Raw genomic sequence first — 22,637 nt, forward strand, 5'->3', positions numbered from 1 at the left:
GTATAATGGACAATCGCTTTGAAAATACTATTGGCATTTGCAATCTCATTGCTTTTTTATTGCACCATGTACATTATTTATTGTCATACTGTATATTTAAAGATGCGTCTAAATCGAATGTTAAATGTAACCGCCCACATACGTTGTGACGTTACACAACGTGCAAGCACATTCGTTCCTCTTTCATGAGTCATTTAGCCAGTTTATATAATTTGGAAGCTATAGTCACCAACCCACATCGTATCCTACCACGTGTCCCATCCTCTGATCTTTTTGTGTTAATGGCAATTCCAGTTTAGGATCTTTGCATTGGAGCAGCCATTTAACACAAGCTGACAACGGGGATGGAAACTTCTGTTATGGGTTTTGATTAATTGCATCCCTGATGTGTCTCTGCATGTTACGGTGTGCAGCCTAGCAATGCATTTGCATTCTTTACACAGCCCAGGTAGCTTACGTACTGTGGGTACGAGTGGGTATTTGAACACTTGAGAGAGAGAGTTATATTAAATTACATTGCAGCGAAGTGGTGCATTTGTCCATCTCGAAGAAAAAAAATGCTGATCATCAGTAGAAGAGCTGCTTTGGAAATAAGTTTTAGCATAGCCAATGATGTACCGACAACTCCTGAGCTGTACAAAAATTATACAGCATGCACTGCAAGTGATTATCGCAACAAATGTCTAATTCATTTTTATAACTTATTTACTTTGCTATTATGGCACTTAAAAAAGGTACTACGCTTAATGTATTACATGTTAGTAATGTCGACGCATACAAATAAATGAGCATTTAATGTGTTTCTGATTAGATATTTGTTATATTGTTATGGGAATTTGTGGCCGAGTTACAAAAACCTCAAACTATATACGTGCATTTAATTCAGAGTGTTTTAGAAATGGTAACCCTTTTAAGCTAAGTGGAAATGATCCGGTGGTTAATGCCATGTCAAAAATAAAAAGGCACTTAAATGTGGCGTTCATTAGTAGGTTCGACAAGACGCGTAGATCATAGGTCATTCACATAAACATCACTAATTTTTATGCTCATTGCTTTACCCATTGACACTTTGAACACATTATCTAATGAAGCTTCGCATCAGGCATTAGTCGTGTTTAGTGCTCAAGCTGACCCTACTTCCACATTAAACTTTACTGCTAATAAGCACATACTTTGGGCCTTTGATTTATTTTCGCATTTGCGCTTTCCTCTTGCAAACTTCAAAATCATTATAAATATATTTGCAAGTTCCTGTGTAACTGTAAACAAGAAAGTTAACCTCAAGTCCATATTAAGTAATTGTCTTTAAAATACAGTAGTAATGCGTAAGCCTTTTAAAACAATCCCCATGTGATACTGTGTGCTACATGATTGGGAGTGTAAACATTAAATGTAATTAATGTTGTGTCACATAGGCCTTTGTGCAAATATGCATTTTGTATAGCCTGTACTTTAGTTTGTTCTGGTTGTAAACACATTGCGTTTGAGTAGACCATTTGTCGCTGTTGTATAGAATTTAAATTTCACATTTGAATCAAAGGTAGATAAATGACTTAAACGTACCTTGTGCAATGTTTCATTCTCATTGTGGGAATTACCCAGACTTTGTATTTTTCCATTGTAATATTCATCTTTAAAATGGGTGCTCTGCTGCACCTTAGACTATTCCGGTACACATGTATTTTAGAACCTTGCAAAGTGGCCTGGAAGTGGCAGCACAGAAAATAGATTATTGAATGAATCTGTGTGGAGCTTCGATAATTATCCGTATTTTCTCCCACGTGTTACTGATGATTGGAATTGGCCAACACCCACAGGGCCCTCCTGAAAAAGTCTTCCTGGCTAAAGAAAACATTAGTATACAATGTCAGTGAAATTAAGAATTTTCTATGAATGCTTAAACCTCAGCTGCCATGTTGTCATATGAGATAAATGTAACTTTTTTGTTTATCCCACCAGGTATTGCAACAAGGTTCAGGGATAATGATGTCGGCGTTTTGCATGATAAACCTCGCGGAAACCTGAGTTAAATTGCCTGGCAACAGTAAACATCAGTGGCGAGTGATATCTGAAGTAGTTCTATGCGCCCATTCCCCAACCCACATTGATCAGCATGGTGAAGTATGGTCAAACAACCACCACAACCAACATTTGAGGAGGAAAAAATCCAGCAGTTGGATTGACAAAGTGCTGTATAGTGCTGTGTGCTTAGGTGTTGAAATAATGTAGACGTTATTGTCTTATTTGCTTCTGGATATTTTTCAATCAAAATTCAGTAAAGTTGGTGAATTTTAAATCATACTTTTTGGCATTTGGTCAGCTGATATTGTGACAGGCTGCGGCGTCCTATTTCCCACTTGCCACCAAGTAATACATGATCGTCCCATGCCGATCATGTATTAAAATCTCAGTGTTGTGTAATAAAAGACTTCGTCAGGCACTGCTGGTCTCCGTTGCTCTTTTATTTAGTTCCTCCTCGCACCCCGCTGGTCCTGACCGCGGACCAGCGTCTCCTCGCGCGCGCCCCGCACGCACTCCCTCGTCAGCTCCTCCGCTCTTCCTCGCACCCCGCTGGTCCTGACAGCGGACCAGCGTCTCCTCACGCGCACCCACGCGCGCTCCTCCAACAGCTCCTCCGCTCTCCCACTCCGGACACAGCTGGCCGACGGCGTGCCGAAGATCCCTCAACCACGTGGCTGATGGCGCGGATCCCCTCCGGCCACCCAACGTGGCTCAACCTCTTTACTCCAGCAACTGACCCGGATCCCTTCCGGGCTCCCACCTATCTATATCCTCTTTATCACGTGACCTTGATTCCTACCCTTCAGGATCGTCAGATCCGGCCTTCCCATACTGCCCTGCTGGCTCCACCTGAATTCACCGCGCTTCCAATTGGACCCGAGGTGAACGGCGGCCCCTCCCACACGTCCCCCATACTGGGCTCCGCCCCCCAATACCCCGGGCCGTGTGATTGGGCCAGAGCCCAGCAGCAAACCCCGTTTACGCTCGCATTACAGCTGTATAAATAGAGTTTGCCATCTGCTTGAATGTCAAGCACAACGATCCCACAACCGACTATACACGAATATGGCACTCTATGCATGTGTTATGACTCTGTTACTGCCTGATACATAGTACGGAGTTGTTTGCTTTAATTAATAATGGAGTAATTGCTTTTCACGTGGGGAAATAAATACATACACAAATGTAAGAAAGAAAACGTAAATATACATAAATACCACACACAAAAAAAAAACAAAGTGTGCTTATACACACTTTTTTTTTATAATTCCACTCGGTGTAAGAATATTTACAAGACAGGTCCTGTTTTAAGGGGAGCCAACACAGAGATGGTATGATAAAGGAAGTTGTACATTATTTCTCAGTTGTAGCATTTGTCAGCCTGATACTTGCGTAGTGACATAGAATGGGTCACTATGGTGCGTAGCACTGGTTACTGGTAGAGAGCGGGATCGTCGGTGTAATAACCTGGTCTACCAGCAGGGCAGGTGAAATGTGCCCTGGAGCGAGTAGCACCGGTTGCTGGCAGTGAAGGGCATTTGAGGATACAGCGGCCGGTCTGCCAGTAGGGCACGTGATAGGCACAGATGTAGGGCAAAGGTGACCAAGGGGACATTTGGGGCAGAGCCCAGAACCTCGTAGGTTCCAGAAGGGTGCATGGCCGAGGGCGGAGCCAGGCCACGCTGGGAAGGTTAAAAGGGAGGCCCTGATGCTGGGTCGGGGCTGCTGCGGTTTGGGAATGGAAACCGTCGTCTTCACAAGTCTTCATCCTCGTCTTCACCTCCTCATCGGTGTTGGATCAGGCAGTGTGCCGGTTGTCCTGACCCATATATAGTTACCCCCTATACTGTGGACAGTGTAGAATAAACGTGTATGCCTCCTACTATTAGTGCCTCTGAAGTGACTCACGACACTTGTGCTAATAATGGCTGTATACTAAATATACTCTACAATAAGCTGAGTTACTAACAGTAAGTAATACAGTAATCCCTCGCCACTTCGCGGTTCAAGTTTCGCGGCCTCAGTGCATCGCGGATTTTTCGAACTGATTTAAAGGCCTCATTATACCTGTGCAGTAACACCATCATCATCATCATTCCTCATCACATTCATCAAACTGCACAGGTCTGTCATCGTCGTCATTGTCATCGTCATTGTCATCGTCGTCGTCGTCATTACTGGAGTCAAGTCTCAAGATACTACTGTCATTGGTGAGTGTAGAACACCATAATACGTATCGTAGGAGAGAGAGAGAGAGTGAATGTATAATATTAAGGTTTTATAATTAAATATACGGAAATTCCTAGGGGGCCAATCCTACTTCACGGATTTTCACCTATCGCGAGGGGTTCCGGTCCCCATTAACCGCGATAAACGAGGGATCACTGTACATTACAATTCTACGTCGTAAAAAATATAATATACTTCCATCTAAACTTTATTCTCTTACATCACACGAGTCTACACCGTACTATATACTGCCATAGACAAACCCAACATTAAATTATATACTGTAAACCTTATACATTGTAATATTACACTATGTATTATTCTACCCACCATAATGTATATCACACTGCTGTATATTCACTATCCAATTACGATACTATATATTACTTTGTACATTGTATTAAGCATATAAATGTTATACTATTTGTTATTATACACTGTACCATTGACCGTCGTGTGAAAGATACTAAGAGGAAGCAACGAAATATGTCAATGGGAGAGTAGTGGTAGGAAACTTGCAGCGGAGCAAAGAATCCATTCCCTGCAAAGAATACAATGCCAGTGAGTGGAACGCGGTCTGAAAGTCACCGTAAACGTGAACACAATCAGTTTAGATCCGAAATGGTTTATTACGTCCTTCCAATGATTGCTAAGCCAAAATCCATCTTCTCGATTGAAATTGTCTCTGTGTTTGTATATGTGGATCGCCTCATGAACGAATCTCTCATGGTAGCCAGATGGCTTGCAGAGAACCTCTGTCTTGGAGAAGTCAATATCATGTGAGCCCACTGAATTGTAACAGTGATCTGCCACGGCTAAGGTGTTTGTCCTACCGTGTTTCAAGTTTGCTTTAAGTTCACGGATGCGGTCCGAGACATGTTGTTTGGTTTCTCCAATGTAACTACTACCACAGAGGAAACTTAGTTTGTAGACGCCAGGGTACTGTATGTCTGGAACCACATCTTTTACAGACGGGACCAGATCACGGATGTTATGTACTGTGTTGAATCGGACCTGGATCTTGTGTTTTATCAGGATTTTGGAGATATTTTTTGTGACCTCAGCAATGTAGGGTAAGGTGATGGTAATGTATTACTTACTATTAGTAACTCAGCTTATTGTAGAGTATATTTAGTATACTGATTATACTATGTAGTTTATACTTTAGTTGTTTACGTGGTGGTTTTAGTTACTGCAGCTACATACTATTAACACTCCTTCCCTTTATTAATGCTACCCCTATCCCCTCCCTTTGATGCTGCTAATCCTGCATAATGCACGGGCATAAGTAGTACTAATCACATCCCTGCATTTCCCATATCCTCTCCCTTTGATGCTGCTAATCCTGCATTATGCACGGGCATAAGTAGTACTAATCACATACCTACATTTCCCATATCCCCTCCCTTTGATGCTGCTAATCCTGCATAATGCACGGGCATAAGTCGTACTAATCACATACCTGCATTTCCCATATCCCCTCCCTTTGATGCTGCTAATCCTGCATAATGCACGGGCATAAGTAGTACTAATCACATACCTGCATTTCCCATATCCCCTCCCTTTGATGCTGCTAATCCTGCATAATGCACGAGCAAAAGTAGTACTAATCACATACCTGCATTTCCCATAAATATGTAATGCGGGCGTAAACGGCCCTCCGGAGGTGCCGTCATGAGGGGAGGAGTTAGGTCACGTGGGGGGAGAGGGGTTGAGCTATAGAAGGAGGGGAACCGGAAGAGGATAGGGAGTGACGGGGAACCAGGAACAGAGAGAGGCCACGAAGGGCGAAGCGGAGGGTGGGGAGATCGCCACGAACACGGGGGAGCGAGGATCGGCACCGTTGGCCAGCGGTGACCGACCCGAAGCAGCGAGGAGGCTGCAGTCAGCAGCGGGGCTGTACAGAGAGTCAGCAGCGGGGCTGCATACAGAGTCAGCAGCGGGTCTGCATACGGTAGCAGCCAGAGGGTCTGCACATAGGGGTAGCAGCGGGAGTCTGCATAGAGGTAGCAGCGAGTCTGCAGGGAGGAGGTTACAGTAGATGAAGCAGAGAGTCAGAGGGAAGAAGAAGCTATAATAGCAGTGAATAGCCGGGGGCTACAAATACAGAGTTATAACAGAGTGCCGTGTGGGTGAAGACGAGAACCCAATAAAAGACACGAAGACAGAAGGAAGTGTCCGAGTCCATTTATTACACTGGAGTCAGAAGTGAAACGGCATGGCGAAACAACTGAGGAAAAAGAATATCCCATCTCCGGCGTCGGCTTCATCATCGGACGACGACGATCTTCCTCCTGAGGTCGGCTTCACTTCGGCGGAGGGAGAGATCCGTGAGGGCCCGGGTGTCGAGGAGGTTGCCGCTGCGTCCGCCCCATCTGCGTTGAAGGACGAAGATTTAAGATGGACCCGAATGGCAGAGCAGCTGGCGACTCTTAAAACCGTCATCACTGAGTTGTGTGACCTTGTCACGCCAAGGGCGGCGTTGGAGGGGGACGGTGGTGATCGGCAGGAGCCCGGATTGTCTTCGATGGCGCCGCCATCGGCGGTACGTACGGCAAGGTGGACGGACGCTGAGGCACTGGAGGTGCTTCCGACTCTTCTTGATGATGAGTCCGTTCGTTTTTTTCGCTCTATAAAAGCTGCGAAGAAGAAAACTCTGCGTGGGGTGTTCGATGAAATGGCGGACGCGTACGAGCCACCGGATGATGCCCATCGCCGCTTCGTGCAGCGGCAACGCGCACCGGAGGAGTCGCCTGTAGCGTACAGGGGCGCCGTGTTGGAACTCGCTATGGCCGCTTACCCGGAGACGGAGCCTGACCTGCTGGAACCTCTCATCTTGGGGAAGATGTTGGAGTTATCCCGGGATCTGGGCATTCCTATGCCGGCGTGCGGTCACGAAAAACTCACGTCCCGGGCCGCGGCCAAGTGTTTGGACGCCCAGTTCAATCTCCGCCGCTGGAAACAAGTCACGGCGTGGACGGGCGGTCCTGTCGTCGATGGGGGGGCCGTAGGGTGGGACCCTACAAAGGCCGTGTACGTGCCGGATGCGACCGGCCCAAAGGAGTTGTCGGCCGCCTCCACTCCGTGGCCGGCTCGAAGCGGGCCAGGGCCGCGGGCTCCGCCGCCGGCGCGGCCGCGTCGGGACGGGGTGCCCGCTGCGCGCCGCCCCGACGTCGACTGCTTCCGCTGCGGCCGTCGGGGCCACTATGCCAGGGACTGCTGGGCCCGGGTTCCGGGGCCGCCCCAGCAGGAGGCCTCGACAGCGGACGCCCCAAAGAAAGACCCTCCGGCACAGGCAAGTCGGTGCGCACCAGACACCCGGCAAGGCCTGACACCTCACTCATCGCCGTTGTTATGCGACGCGGATGTTGTAAAATACGGGAGGCCAGTATCTGAGCCTTGTCGCTCGATAACGCAGTGGCGTAAGCTGGCTCGGCGGGTTGTCGCGGCCGCTACCGGTTCGTCCACTGTACCTGGGTCCATCCAAGGGGTGGACGTACGTATTTTGGTGGATTCCGGTGCGTCCGCGACCATTATTTCGGATGTGATATTCCATCTTTTGAACATCCCACCGGGGGCCGTGAGGCCGGCTTACGCTTCCTGCATCGCTGCGAACGGGGGTAGTATGGGCATCGTGGGACAGGTGGACGCTAACATTTCTATCGGGGGTGTCTCGGCCTCGGGCGTTGTGTTGATTTCGAGGTCCCTGGCGGTTCCTTGCCTGTTGGGTACGGATTTTTTGGCTAAGATGCCCATTCTAATTAGAATCAATGAAAATTGCATAGAACTACCGGGGGGCCGGAAATTGGAATTTTTACAGTCCGCCTGGGGGCGACCGGCTCCTGTCGCCCAGGTGCAGGCGCTATCGGAAGTTTCGGTTGATATTCCACCTGGCTCTCAGATGCTCATTCCCTTACGATACCGGAAGCCGGTTCCGGGTCGGCAGGGTGCTTTTTGGATTTTGCTGTCGCCGTCCGCCGCGGTTACGGGCGGCTTAGCGCTGGTAGGGGCGCAAACTATTGTCCGTCCAGATCAGCGCCCGTTTTTGCAGGTGTTAAATGCGAGTGCTAAAAGCGTGTGTGTGCCGGCTGGTACCGTTGTGGCACATGCCACTACGGCGTTTACGGCTCAGAGTGACCTGCCGGACGGGGGGCTGGTGGGTGGTGTTTCACACGATGGAGGGGTTGATGATCGTTGGATCGCCGAATTATGTGGGGAAAATTCGGCCCTTTCCACCGAGCAGCGTTGTGCGATTCATAAATTATTATCGAGCTATTCCGATGTGTTTAGCTCGGACGATTTGGACTTGGGACGCACCTCGCTGCTCTCTCATCATATCGACACGGGGGACGCTGCCCCTATCTGTTTGAACTCGCGTCGGATGAGTCCGGCTGAGCGTGAGCATGTTCGAGGGGCAGTGGAAGACATGTTGAAAGCGGATATTATATCTCCGTCTAATAGCCCATGGGGCGCGCCTGTTGTGTTGGTTAAAAAGAAGGATGGTAAATTGCGATTTTGTGTGGATTTTCGGAAGTTGAATAAAGTGTCGGTGGCAGATGCGTATCCCCTGCCGCGTATGGACGATTCTCTCGACGCCTTGTCACGGGCTAAGTTTTTTTCAACGCTAGATCTCTCTTCGGGCTTCTGGCAGCTCCCCCTTGACGAGCCCTCGCGAGAAAAGACAGCTTTCCGTACGCCGCAGGGGTTATTCCAATTTAACTGTCTTCCGATGGGGTTGAATGCTGCCCCTGCCACTTTTCAGAGGTTGATGGAGTTGGTATTGACGGGGTTGTAGTGGGAGACATGTCTCATTTATTTAGATGATATTATAGTCTTCAGCCGCACATTTGATGAGCATTTACTGCGGTTGGAGGCTGTATTCGCCAGAATGCGTTCTGCTAATTTGAAATTCAAGCCTAAGAAATGTCATCTACTGCAACGCTCCGTTCGATACTTGGACATATTGTTAGTGCGGACGGGGTGGCCACGGATCCAGAGAAAACTGCGTGTGTCCGGGATTGGGCAACCCCGGCCACGGTGGGTGATGTGCGTCGGTTTTTGGGGTTCGCCTCATATTATCGGAGGTTTGTTCCGAATTTCGCTACTATCGCCAGGCCTTTGCATCTCCTTACTGGGAAGGGGCATAAATTTGTGTGGGGACCGCCGGAGGAGGCGGCGTTTCGGAGCCTGCGCGATTTACTGGCTACTGCGCCAACGTTGGATTATCCGGATTTTGAACATCCCTTCATTCTGGATACTGATGCGAGTGACACTGGTATTGGGGCGGTGTTGTCCCAGTCAAAAGGTGGTGTTGAGCGTGTGGTGGCGTATGGGAGTCGGGTTTTATCTCCCGCGGAAACCCGTTACTGCGTCACTCGCAGGGAACTTTTGGCTATTGTGTTTTTTCTCCGACAATTTCGACCGTATCTGTACGGTCGGTCGTTTATTGTCCGCACGGACCATGCGGCCTTGCAGTACGCTCTTAAGATGGACCAGCCATCCGGACAATTGGCGAGATGGCTGGACATGTTGCAAGAATTCTCCTTCCAAATTCACCATCGGAAGGGTGTGCGTCACGCTAACGCGGACGCACTGTCCAGGTTGCCGCAACGATCCCCTTGTGCGTGTGCGTCGGGGACGCATAGGTGTGGACCGACTCAGCCCCCCCCTCAGCCTGTCGCGCTGGCAGTGGATGTTCTCGAAACTCCGCTTACACCGGGACCGGTTGATGGGGGACCGGCTGACAGGATTTTGCGTCTTCCAAGGTCTGTGTGGATTCGGGAGCAAATGTTGGACGAATCTTTGGTGTCGTTACGAAAACGAACGGAGAAGGCGGGTAAGGAAGTCGGTGCGGGTGGTATTTCGGAAACTGCTCTCCGAGATGGGTTACTGATGTGGAGGGAAGGGATACAGGAACACTGGCGTCTCGTTGTGCCTGCGTCATTGCGGTATGAGTTGATTAGATCTTTGCACTGTGACACACTTTTACACCTGGGGGTGCAGAAAACCCTATTGACGCTGCAACGAGACTATTATTGGCACGGCATGACGACGGATGTCGTCGGTCACGTTCGCGCGTGTCCCGATTGCGCCCGCCGTAAACCACCTAAACATCCATATGTTCCGCCGATACAATCGATTAAAGTATCTCGGGTTAATGAGCTGGTGGCGTTAGATATTTTGGGACCCTTTCCGCCATCCGCTAAGGGAAATAAGTATTTACTGGTGGGGGTTGAGTACCTCTCTCGCTGGCCGATGGCCTGGCCTTTGCCTGACCAGTCAGCGGCGTCTATCACTGACGCCTTTCTATTTGGGTATGTAATGGACAAAGGGGCGCCGGAGAGGCTCCTTACGGATCAAGGACGTAACTTTTCGTCCAAATTGTTGGGGGAGGTGTGTGCGGCTCTTGGAACTAAAAAGATACGGACGTCCCCCTACCACCCGCAAACGGATGGTATGGTGGAACGGTTGAATCGGACTCTGTCCGCCATGCTGTGCCATACAGTCGGGGAAAATCAATCTGATTGGGATTTGCATATCCCTGGGGTGCTTTCGGCGTATCGCATGACGCCGCACGCGGCTACTGGATACTCGCCGTTCTTCCTTATGTACGGCCGTGAGAATGTGCCGCCGATTAATGAACAGTTGGGAACCGGCGCGAGGGGGCCTGTTAAGCCTCTTCCTGAGTATATTAAGGACAACGTTCGGCGTGTCGCTGAGGCGAGGGAAAGTGCCCGCATGGCTACTGCCAAGGCTCAGGCCAGGAATGAGCGGTGTGCCCGACGATCAAAGGGGGAGTGCCCCTGGAAAAAGGGGGACCTGGCCTGGCTTCATTGCCCACAGGTGCGGCCAGGTACCTCTCCTAAATTACATAGACCTTGGCAGGGTCCGGTCCGCCTCATTGAGGTTCCCAACCCACAGTCGGCGCGTGTTCAGGTTGGTTCACGGCGCTGGTTCGTGCATACATCCCGGTTGAAGCCATACATTGCCCCGCGGCCGGATGCGTCATCTCCCGAAGTTGCCTTGCCGGGGTCTGTTGCTGCCGACTCGCCCTTGCCTGTGTCTGCTGACCTTGCGAGAGCGCCTGTCGTACCCTTCACAGACAAGCCGGCCGTGACAGCGCAGGGAGGAGGACGTTCCGCTCGTGGGACGTCGACTGGAGCCGCAGAACCCACGGGACCTGCAGCTCTTCCTATCCCTCCGCGGACGCGAGTACGGGATGTCTCTGGACGCGAGCGGGACAGTGGCGGGCCTCCAATGGCGACGGAAGAACTTGCGCCCGTCGCCCCTAAAACCCTTCCACGTTCCCGCTCGGCGGGTGGTCTGCCGACCAAGAAGATGAATCCCTGCAGTCGCGAAAGCGTTAAATCAAAACTTGTGAAGTCATTGTCTTGAGTTCTGTATTATTGCCCAACTGACATAAGCCAGGATTTTTAATATCCAGAGAAGACTTACAAATTTACCAGGACGACCTCAAAAAGAGGATGCTCCTGGGTAAAAAAACAGGGAAATTGACAAACCTACGAAATCTTCGAAGAACATAATCTCTAGGATGGTTTGTCCTCCGTGATGAATATTTGTTCTCTTCCTTCAAACCGGCTCATGTCAGTAACATTAAAACTGGACCTAGCCTGAAAATCTCATAGCCCAAATGTGTGAAATTATATATGAAATACATCCAGTTATATTCATCTCTGGCGAAGAGCTTCATCTAAAAGCTCACATGGTAATGAAATGTTCAAAATTCGCATGAATGTCTTGCATTAACAATGGTTGATGTGTGGTGTATGCATATAGAGCAAGTCTTGAGTATGAAATCAATATATGGAGGGTCAGGACTGCCACTGCTCTTTGACAGCATCATCTGAACCACTGTCACCATCGTATAAAGTCTATCACACCCGTACATCCATTTGCATTGTTAGACATCTCATTGGTTAGCACATTAAGTGCCTGTGTATTACAGTACTTTCTCAGGAGGGTCTTGTATTGAGCCGTTTGGTCAATTCACTTTTGAGTAGTGTGTGTTTCATGTGAAAGGGGAGAGTCCCTGCAGAAAATCCATATGTACAAGGGGATATCACTCAAAATTCTCACGTTTGCCACTGAATGCATGTCTATAATTACAATATTAGACCCAAAGTGAAGCAAATTGACATCACATATCAAAGAAGGACCCACATTTCTTCAAGTAAAGATGGCTAACGAAAAGTGACAGATAAGGGATGATTGCTGAGTGTTTCAGTAAATGAAATGCAAATCTGTGGTTAATTACAGAAAGTGAATCTGAATATTGTTTAATGACCAGCAGAACATCTGCATGGGCATTAATGCACAGTGTGAATCAGACGAAATATTCACCCTGCCAAAGTATGTAGAAGAGCCTGGAGAAGATACTCAGAATAACATGATCACCGTATTAAGATATTATGGGCTTGGGAGAAAAGCATACTGTTACAGGCTGTTAGACCGAATGCAAAATTGTTTGTCGAAATCATTTCAGCTAAGTGTGTCAATCCTGAATGACTGTGTTATGTAACCATTGTGTTTTTATACAGCTTTATGTGCATCAGGGATGTTTTTTTATGAGTGTACTTCATAATTAGTGCTACTACTGTTGCTTTATTAGTCCTTTGTTGTAAAGCTGTACATTGATGTGGAAAACCGACTGCAAATGCTTGTAACACGTATTTTTGTTCAGTGAATTAAGTTATAGCAATTAACCATGGATAGCATATTAAAATAAATGCATATTGTCGCAACATTAAGTTAAATGTTTTGTTCAATTTTGGTATGCAATTTAAGTTACGTTTTGGTTTATATGTAATATTTACCACAGTTTAAATGTAGTTTAGAATAATATAATACGTCACATGCTGATTAACGATCAAATCCCTTTATAACATGTGAACACATGTTTTGTCCGTCTTCTGTTCACACCTTCTCTCGTCTTTCATTGTAATCTATTGCTTGTATAACTAACATCGTAAATATTTCTTCGTGAATTGATGCCTTTAAAGCGATGGTGGGATATTAACTACCTCACCTGGTGTCGTGTGTTCGATCCCGACTCTAATGCCTGTACATTTTGAGTTTGCGTGTTCTCCCCATGGTTGTGTGGATTTTTCTCCGTGTTTACAGTATTTGGCTGTGATACATGTCCACATGATAAGCCACTTCGTTAACCTATCTCTTGTGGCCCGGTCGTTTTTGAAAAAGAGATATATAGCTCAGTGGGCCTTACCTGGTCAAATACAAATAATTGAATAGTTTAGTGTTTAGTTTAACATGACCGCAGTGCAGCGATAGCAGTATAAACATAAACAATGAGCTAAAACATCATCCACTCAGTCTGCTCACCGCTGGCATTTAAGTGCCTGCGGGAGAATTCTGCTGACAAATGTGCCCGCCTTGTTATTAGGAATCATAATGCTGAATCCTGTAGAAATTGCCAAAAGCAAACATTGATGACACTCATCCTGTTCAGTCTTACTGTTCTTTTTTGTGATCCTACTTTGTATGCAGGTCTTGTGGATGTCTCGGCGCACACGAGCTTACAAAGGGTAGGTAAATGCAAATGTGCCAACCAATGTATGGATAGGCAATTAGAAATCAGAATTCGTTTCTACCATGTATCATTTGGGTGTGTACAATACCATTACGTCAGGTCCTTTTTCAAATACACATTTATAAGGACAAATAACTAAACTTCCATCTAGATTTGAAGTTTTCGTGACTGCAGGGATCCATATTCTTTGGTTCTTTCGGTAAAGGCACGCAGGAATAAAATAAAATAAATAAAATCACGACGTTTCGGGCGCAACACAAGCGTCCGTCATCAGGTGGGACAACCACAGCAAGAAACAATTGCTGAAGTGGGCAAAAGGGCTGCTGTAACAAGAGGCTATATAGGTAAGAGAGGGGGAGGAGCGAGGGGGGGGGGGTGCGAAAACTTTAGAGGACGAGCAAACAAAATGCCGTCCTATAAACGTTTTAACAGCACTCCCCTCCCACCTGATGACGGACGCTTTTGTTGCGCCCAAAACGTCGTGATTTAATTCATATTATTTTATACCTACGTGACTTTACCGAAAGAACTAAACTTCCCACAAGCATTCACACCCATTACGATTTGGTGAGTTAGAACATTTCTGAGACATGCAATGATGGTTTATTTCATGCCGTTTACTCGGAAGTGCTTACTTTCATGTCTTTACACCAAATGTAAAAGCTTTGCAGGTTTATAAAATAATTTACTGATTTGTGGCACCCCTTAATTTTTTTAAAGCTGCTTTTTTGGAAATTCTGGGCATCTGGTATTTCATTGTCTTTATTAGAATGTGAATATTCAGAATGCATCTAATGCTAAAACATATTGCGTGCATTAAAAAACAAACATTGAGGATATTTAACAATTCAACTGTTGTGAATTAAAACAGCATGTGTGAAATTCATTCACAGCAGAAATGCGTTTCAAATCTCCGAGAGCTACCTAGTACAGCGATGAATACCTATGCTGTAATGTATTATAAGGTCGCACTCATTACATGTACAGTGCCACAAATGAATCACAATTCCTTGCTGATCTCGTCAAAGATCGCGAACCAACTCTGGTCATCCTCGCGGCGGCTTTTGACTAGCCATCGGACGAAGATGGTCATTGCATCATTGGGCTTTCAGATGCACTTCTGTGGCCGTCTGGAACGCTCTTCCTTCCGATATTAGGCAGCCACTGGAGCTATGCACTTTAAATTCTGAAAACAAATGTCTTTAGAACTACGTTTTGTGTTTATAATACAGGTTTTTTTTGGGTTAGATCGCGTAAATTTGTAAATGTGTCATTAAACCCACCACCCAACAGCCAATTAGTAAGGGTTGTCACGTTAACCGAATATGCCAATTCGTTACTCGTGTAGTGACTATCTCAGACTTTAAACAACTTTTATTGCCGCCAGCAGCAACAGCACTAGAGGCGATTTCGATTCGGAATACAGTCACCAGCAAACAAATGAAATATAAACGCTACAAAGCCACGCGCTGTGGCGCTACAAGCACCGCGCACAACACAAAAGAAAAGTCACGTGGCTGTGGTGGTCATCACGCACGCCATGGTGACGAGTGAGCGCTTCAGAAGGTGAACATGAGGGTGCCGTGCACGCTGGTACAGAGGGTTTTTCCGGCTCCCCAGCGTTCGAAGAAGACGTGCACATCACCGACATGTGTGTGGTATACGTGCTCCAGCCGGAGCCACGCTTTGAGCAGGCTTTTGAACACTGGAAGCACTGAGCAGTCATCAGTGTCACCTTCCAGCATCTTTATCCTCGTTCTGTACACCGCCATCTTCGCCTGAGCACAGGCGAAGTTGGCGAGGTCATGGCGCTTGTTAGCCAGGTAAGGCACCACATATACGAAGCTGCTGTTGTAGAAGGGCACCTCCAGTTTCCTGAAGATGTCCCCCAAAAGGCGGAACATTGGTTTGAGCCGTTGGCAGTGTAAGGACTGGTGGGGCAGATCCTACCTGGCACCGCAGGAAATGCACAAGTCTGTTACCCCTGGCGAGATTCGGCTGAGCCACACGGCCGATGGCAACGTGCAGTATGCCAACCTCCACTGGAGGTCACCGCAGTGTTTGGCTACGGGAGACTTGTACATTTGTTTCCACTGAGGGACGGCCGCAATGAGGGGAGAGAAATGGTTTCTCCATTGTGTGTCCTGTAGGTCGGCCAGCTCCCGGGAATGCAGCGCCTTTACACAGCACATGTAGAGCGCTGTATTTGGGGCACTCTTAAGGGGCACGTTCCTGCAGCCTCGGAGCTTCAGTAGCTTGCTGGAGTCGCTGTGGCCGGGGGGCTGCACGCAGGAGAAGCACAACTCCGGGAAAGAGGAGGAGGGGGGGGAGCACCACCATCCCCCAGTGCCTCCAGCTTCAGGCGTAGCTCCTTCATGGTGCGGAGCACGTCCCGCAGTAGCTTCTCCCCAGCGAGCATGGAGCGGAGCCCTGCGGTGTTGGCGATCTCAGCTGCGGTTTTCTACTTGGGGTGGTGGGCCTGCACGAGGTGGAAGACTGTCCGCAGCCCTGCTGATGTGAGGCATAGAGCCAGGGTCTTCTCTCCTCTGATTCCTTGGAAAAGGCCATTGCAGAACAAGGGCTCGTTCTGGAACTGCGCGAGGTCATAGCAGGACGAGGGCCGGCGACTTCCAGGGTAGCTCCTCCCGGTCGTACAGCAGCCGCCTGACTGCCATGAGCCCGAAATTCATGACCCTGGCGGTGACATACACCAGACCCTGGCTGCCTTCGCCCACCGGCAGGCAGAGAATGCCCGGCCTGAGCCAGTGCTTTCCATACCAGACGAAGTGCACGAGTGAGCGGTTGACTTTGGTGAGTAGCAAAGCAGGAGGCTGGAGGGCCTTGGTCTAGTGCCATAGCACGGATGCAGCAAGGGTGTTAACGACGAGCACTCGGCCCCTGAATGACATCTGCGGAGCGAGGCATGCCCATGTCAGTAATTTAGCCTCGATTGTGTCGGCCGTCTCGGTCCAGTTGTTCAGAGCGACGTGTGGTTTCCCCAGGTAAACCCCCAGGTACTTGACTCCATCGTCCCGCCAAACGACTCCTCCTGGCAGGAGCACAGAGCGAATACCGCCTCGCGACCCCAAACACAGGGCCTCGCACTTGGGCCAGTTGACCCTGGCGGAGGAGGCCCTCTCGTACACTGCAACCGCCTGGCAGAGCGCGGAGGCATCATGCGCGTTGTTGAGGACGACGCATATGTCGTTTGCGTAAGCCGAGAGCTTCATGACCGCATTCTCTCAGAGACTATAAGACTTGGAGGCACTTCTTTATTAACAAGCAACATCGGGGTTAGGCCGTCTATTGTCGGCGATGCTACTCAGTCAGGACAGTTGGTACGCTGCCTGACTAGCGGTGCCCTGAGATGGTGAAGATGGAGACGACGACGAGAAGGATGGTGAAGACAAAGAACGGTGACGAAGGACTTCAGCTGCGTGGCCTCGCTCCGCCCCTGGCCAAGCCCACTTTCTGGAACCTACTAGCGGATTACTGGTGTGCCCCTTCTGTGACCTTTCCCCCAGATCCCCCTCTCGTGTTTATCGTGGCCTACTGACGTCAGGGCTGCCGTATGCTGCAGATCCCCTTTCCTGCCCACAGCCAGCGCTATGCCACTACACGATGCCACTGCACTAGTACAGCACACCGGTGTGTTCAAGATCAAAGCCACAACATTTACAATCTGAGTACAACATTTCGCCAGTAATTACAACTAGCTTCATCAGGCGACAACCAGATTTGTGGAAAAGTCCACCTGTTTCGTTCCTTTGTGTTTAGTTTGTTGTCCTTACCCCACACCTCAATTTAGCAAAGCTGGCTATGTAGAGTTCGAAAGCAGCTCTCCCGCGATATGTCTCACCTGATGACGATTGCTTGTGTTGTGATCAAAATGTCATGGTATTGTTATTTTTTATTATTTTATTTTTATTATTTGATCTATCTACGTGGCTTTACCGAAAGACCCAATAATATACACACGTTGTGCTTCACTTTTTGTAGCTTGTACATGCCCATTTCAGAATCTACTTTCTAATGAATATGCAGCCAATTTTAGGTGCATCCAAAAGTATTGGTCATGAATACCTAATTCTAAGAATTAATGTGTGTACAGACTTACAATGTATGAATGTGAAAAGTTCAATTAAGTATAATGGAGTGGTGTGTTAAACATTTTAAAGTGTATAAATGCTTTTCCATTAAGACGTACACTTTTTTATTTTAGTTGCTCATGTGCTTGTGAATTATGAATTGAAGTATGATACCAGATACGTATTTTTTATTTGACACTTAAAATCAGTTCTTAATTACATTTTACCGTCTAGACTGGACCAGGACAGTCCAATGCCAATATATATTTGTTTTAAAATTGGCATCACTGTATTCGTAATTGAAAAGAGCAACAGTTAAATATAAAGACACAAATCGATTGAGATACTCTTTTCTGAGGAGCTTCTAGAGTTTTTGAAAACAATAGAACACACACATAACTTCAACAATAATGTATTCTAGCGTAATTAAATGATTAAATAATTAAATAATTGGATGCATACATGGCTTCAGCTGTGCGGTCAACTGTGATAGCTCTCTGGAGAATTATGGATAGTGGTTGGGCATAGACAGGAACATTAAACCGAGTATAAAGTAGGCCGTGCTTTCAATAAAACAAAGCCTACAATGATTCCGCATTGGAAAGATAATGCTTTGTTTTTTTACATGAAACAAAAAAGGTGTTGACATCCAATTACTTGCTCATGCCAACTGCTTGCGTAAAATCATCCACTCAAGGGATATCTCAGAATCCCTTCTTCAACACTTGCCAGATGTCTGGGAAGAGATAGTAGCCACACTTCACCTCACCACAAGCAACCTGACGATCGACTAACTGTGATCTTATACTGCTCGGTGGACAGAGGCAGGCAGAATGTTTCAGTTATCATGCTGGTAGATCGAACCTGCGACCTCCGAAATGCACGTCCATTGTGCATCCTGTTTACATTTATAATGCCATAAATCTAAATTCGCTTTAGCAACTGCACAACAATGCATCCATCATACTCTTTGGTTCTTTCGGTAAAGTCACGTAGGTATAAAATAAAATAAATGACGACGTTTCGGGCGCAACACAAGCATGGTCTGCTGCTGAGGCAGACTGTTTTAAAATGTTTGAAATTGGTGTAGCCCAAGGGTCATAAAGAAGTGGCCGGTGCTAGTGATGTTAATGTGAGAAATTAGCATGTAACTGTAAGATAGGAAAGCGGCCTCCTCGACGAGGGCACGGAAGTGGCTATGTTAATGTGAGAGATTAGCATGATGAAAGAACCAACGAGTATGGATTCCTACAGTCACGAAAGCTTCAAATCAAGAATGCATTCCTAATTAGCAAAAAAGTGAATGTTCCATTGAGTTGACATGCACATTTTTTTTCTGATTAATTCGAAGTACGTACATAGGTGTAAGGCAGATGGGCATGCATACCCATGTCAGTCTGAGCAGCAAGCACCACGCTCATTGTTATTCCTGAGCCCATGAACCATCGTGTCTGCGGCGTTTCAGCCCAACTGTTATCTCAGTGGGGCAATCACTTCACACTTCGCAACTTTTCTAAGGTCTGAAATTGAGCTTTACTGCTCATCGGGCCCTTCCTGCTGATCTATATAAAGATCTATCCAAATCTATCTACAGTATCTTCTTGTCAAAAACGTCTGCATTAAATTTAGGTAAATTCCTTGTGTTTAGTTTTAGTATCACTAAACTGGACAATATATATATCATACAATGACATTACCACAGAGACGCACTCTAAGGGTGAATATAAAACGTGCTTTAAGGGCCTCCACCACCCAGCACAGTCAAACAAATTGTCACGTGGTGTGCACTCGTCTAACATCCCAATTGTTATTATTGTAGTATCAACTCACTGGTATCTAAAGATGCAAATTTGAGGATCTGAATGATACAAATTTGGTCAAATCATGACGTGGCCGAATCCAAAACGAAATGGTGAATCGTGATATTGCTTTAAGGCAATGTAGCGCATTACACAGGTTATACATGTGACTTCATAACAATAAGTGTGAACATAAATCTGGTCTATACTAATGAACTGTTCAGCTAGAACATGTTTAGTGAAGCCATTTAAAATATGTATGCATACGATTATAATGAGTCTGCACCTATGATGCATTGCATGCCATAATGGACTATTTGGCAGACTTTTTTTCATCCATTAGGGTTCCTGCCTAACTACTGTTGAAGTCTTTGCCAACATCTGTTCCATTTTAGTTTGAAAGCAAATGCCTCAATATTAAAAATTTTCCCCACTTTTTAAATGAGTTTGACATTTTCCTGTCCTGAACACCCGCCCGTAATTAAACCATGTGTTTTCTTTAAAATATCGGTACACTTCATCTAACCTCTTTAGACAAATAAATCATTATTTAGCGATGCAATATTATATATTGGTTTCATACACCTTCACCACATTCCTATCTTGTCACACAATTTAAATATTTAAATAGTGCTAACAAGAGAGACTATACTATTTAAAATGTATTAACTCTGCCGATTATTTTTTTATATACAGATGACATAAATCTTCAAAAGACCAATCGATTATCGTGGTAAATTATTATACATTGTTGATATTCTAAATATTTGTCGTAAACCGTAAAACTACATTCTTCACAAAAAACATACATTTATCAATATCACTGAATTAAATCGGAAAACAATAATGTATATGATAGGTGACATTTCGGGATTGGCATTTATTAATAATACATTCTAAATGGATTAACTCCGCAAGGGTGATGGTTACAACACAAAGGTGGAGGTGTTTGAGCTGTTGAACACATCCTATTTCTGTTAGAGGTGGATATAGTTGTGTAACAATACTAAAAATTAGACTTGTGTAAAATGTACTTAGTTTCGGTCATTGCTCTTAACAAAACAGAGAACAATCTTTACAAAGCAACGGAGGTTAACAGTAAGATGAAAAGCATTCCATTCTCTGTGTACGCTATGCATCTCCCTCCAGATCCATCCGAGCCATTCACCTCTGACATTGTTTCACTTCCATGGTGGCCGCCAGCACTAATGTGCTTGCGAAATGTGTTTTTCTCTCAAGACGAATGAGGTGTCAGCTATCACGTAGCACTTTTGGTTGATTTGCACGACACGACCAATCTACAATATGCAGAGTAAACCCAGGAAAACAGTGCAGGATATTGTTCCTTCAGTGCGTTTCCGGGCTGTACTACGCATTGTTTAGCATGATGTCCGACGTTTCACTCCACGTTCCGGGAGCTTCTTCAGAAACTGAATTTTATGTTCCTGAATGAGCTACATTTTAAGTTCTCGAATTAGTAGCTGCCAGCCATTAGTCAGTGTCCTTGATTTAACTGGTAGATAAAATACACGTGAATCATTGCCTCCTTTGCAAGGGCAGCCTGGGTTACAACAATATATTTTAAGTGCACAATATGTTAAGCATTCTATTTTTTTTCAAGCTGAGACGAAGTTTAACAAATAATCCTATCATGAAATTTGAATCAGGATAAGTAAATAAGGTTCAATTATACTTTAAAATTGTAAATAAACAAAATAATGTAATTTATGACAAGGGCTGTGACTAGTTAAGCAAATATATGCAATTGAGACAATTGGACAAAATGTGAATAAACCTAAACAAAGTAGCCTTAGCCAGCCAGAAAACTTCCTTAAAAAGTGATCTCTTCAAAAACATTTACAACAAGTTTTGTGGAACGAATCGTCGGACATTATGCAGAACAACACGCAATGCAGGAACTTACACCTCCATCCCTGAACCAGCTCTCAGTGCATTGAGCAACATCGTACCAAACAACCCACGATACACCTCAATACAGCACAACTGCAAAATTTGGCCAGTAGTATCAGATGTTATTATCATCATCATCACACTCAAAATGTAAACATCTTTCGAACAATAAAAAAACAGCGAGCTTGAATAATGTGAGTTGAGTAAAGGTTCATTTTAATTCTTGGCCACTTGGAGCTTCGTAATTTATTCATGGCTTGCATGGAAAATCTGGACTTGAATTTATTTGCATTTCCTTATTGTGGCTACTCATACAACCTAATTTGTAAGCAGTAGTGGAATGATTATCAGCCATCATGTGGCAATTATTTTTCTAACTGAAATTCTTATTCAGCACATTTCGAACTGTGACCAAAACAATAACTACACTGCACAGAGCACATTGTACCTGGCATGGATGTATACCAGGGTTCATAATAGTGATGACAAAGTTTTCGTATGTACATGTAGAGCTCTTCGAACCACTGCTGGATGAGAACCTCTCCAATGCCATGAGGCTCATGGGGTTTATTTGCCTAGACTGCACCATGCTGGTTACTAATGTGGGTTGGTGCTGCATAGATGAGGAGCATATATTTGGTGTATTATAGATGCACAGCAGTGCTACACTGCTACCTGTTATGTGCATGGTGGTCACCCATGTAAGCACTATCCAGGCTCAGTGTTGCTTAGCTTCCGAGATCTTACTAGATTGGGTGCTGTGGTGTGGCGCGTCTACTTCATATGATCATAATTATCCCTCTTTCTTTCAGGGACTCATTTGATAGCTTTGAACGGTTGTGTTCACAAAATGCGTTTTTGCTGTAGCGCAGTTCTTCTATTAGGAGACAGCGCACGACGTGGAATGCACCCGTTACAACACAGCGCTCCTCGTTATAACACGGAGTGCACCTCGCTATAACGCGGAGCTCACCTCGTTATACAACGGAGTGCACCCCGTTATAACGTGGAATTCACGTT

This window comes from Lethenteron reissneri, chromosome 19 (assembly GCF_015708825.2).
Source record: "Lethenteron reissneri isolate LAM-NWPU_2019-01 chromosome 19, ASM1570882v1, whole genome shotgun sequence".
NCBI classification, from domain to species: domain Eukaryota; kingdom Metazoa; phylum Chordata; class Hyperoartia; order Petromyzontiformes; family Petromyzontidae; genus Lethenteron; species Lethenteron reissneri.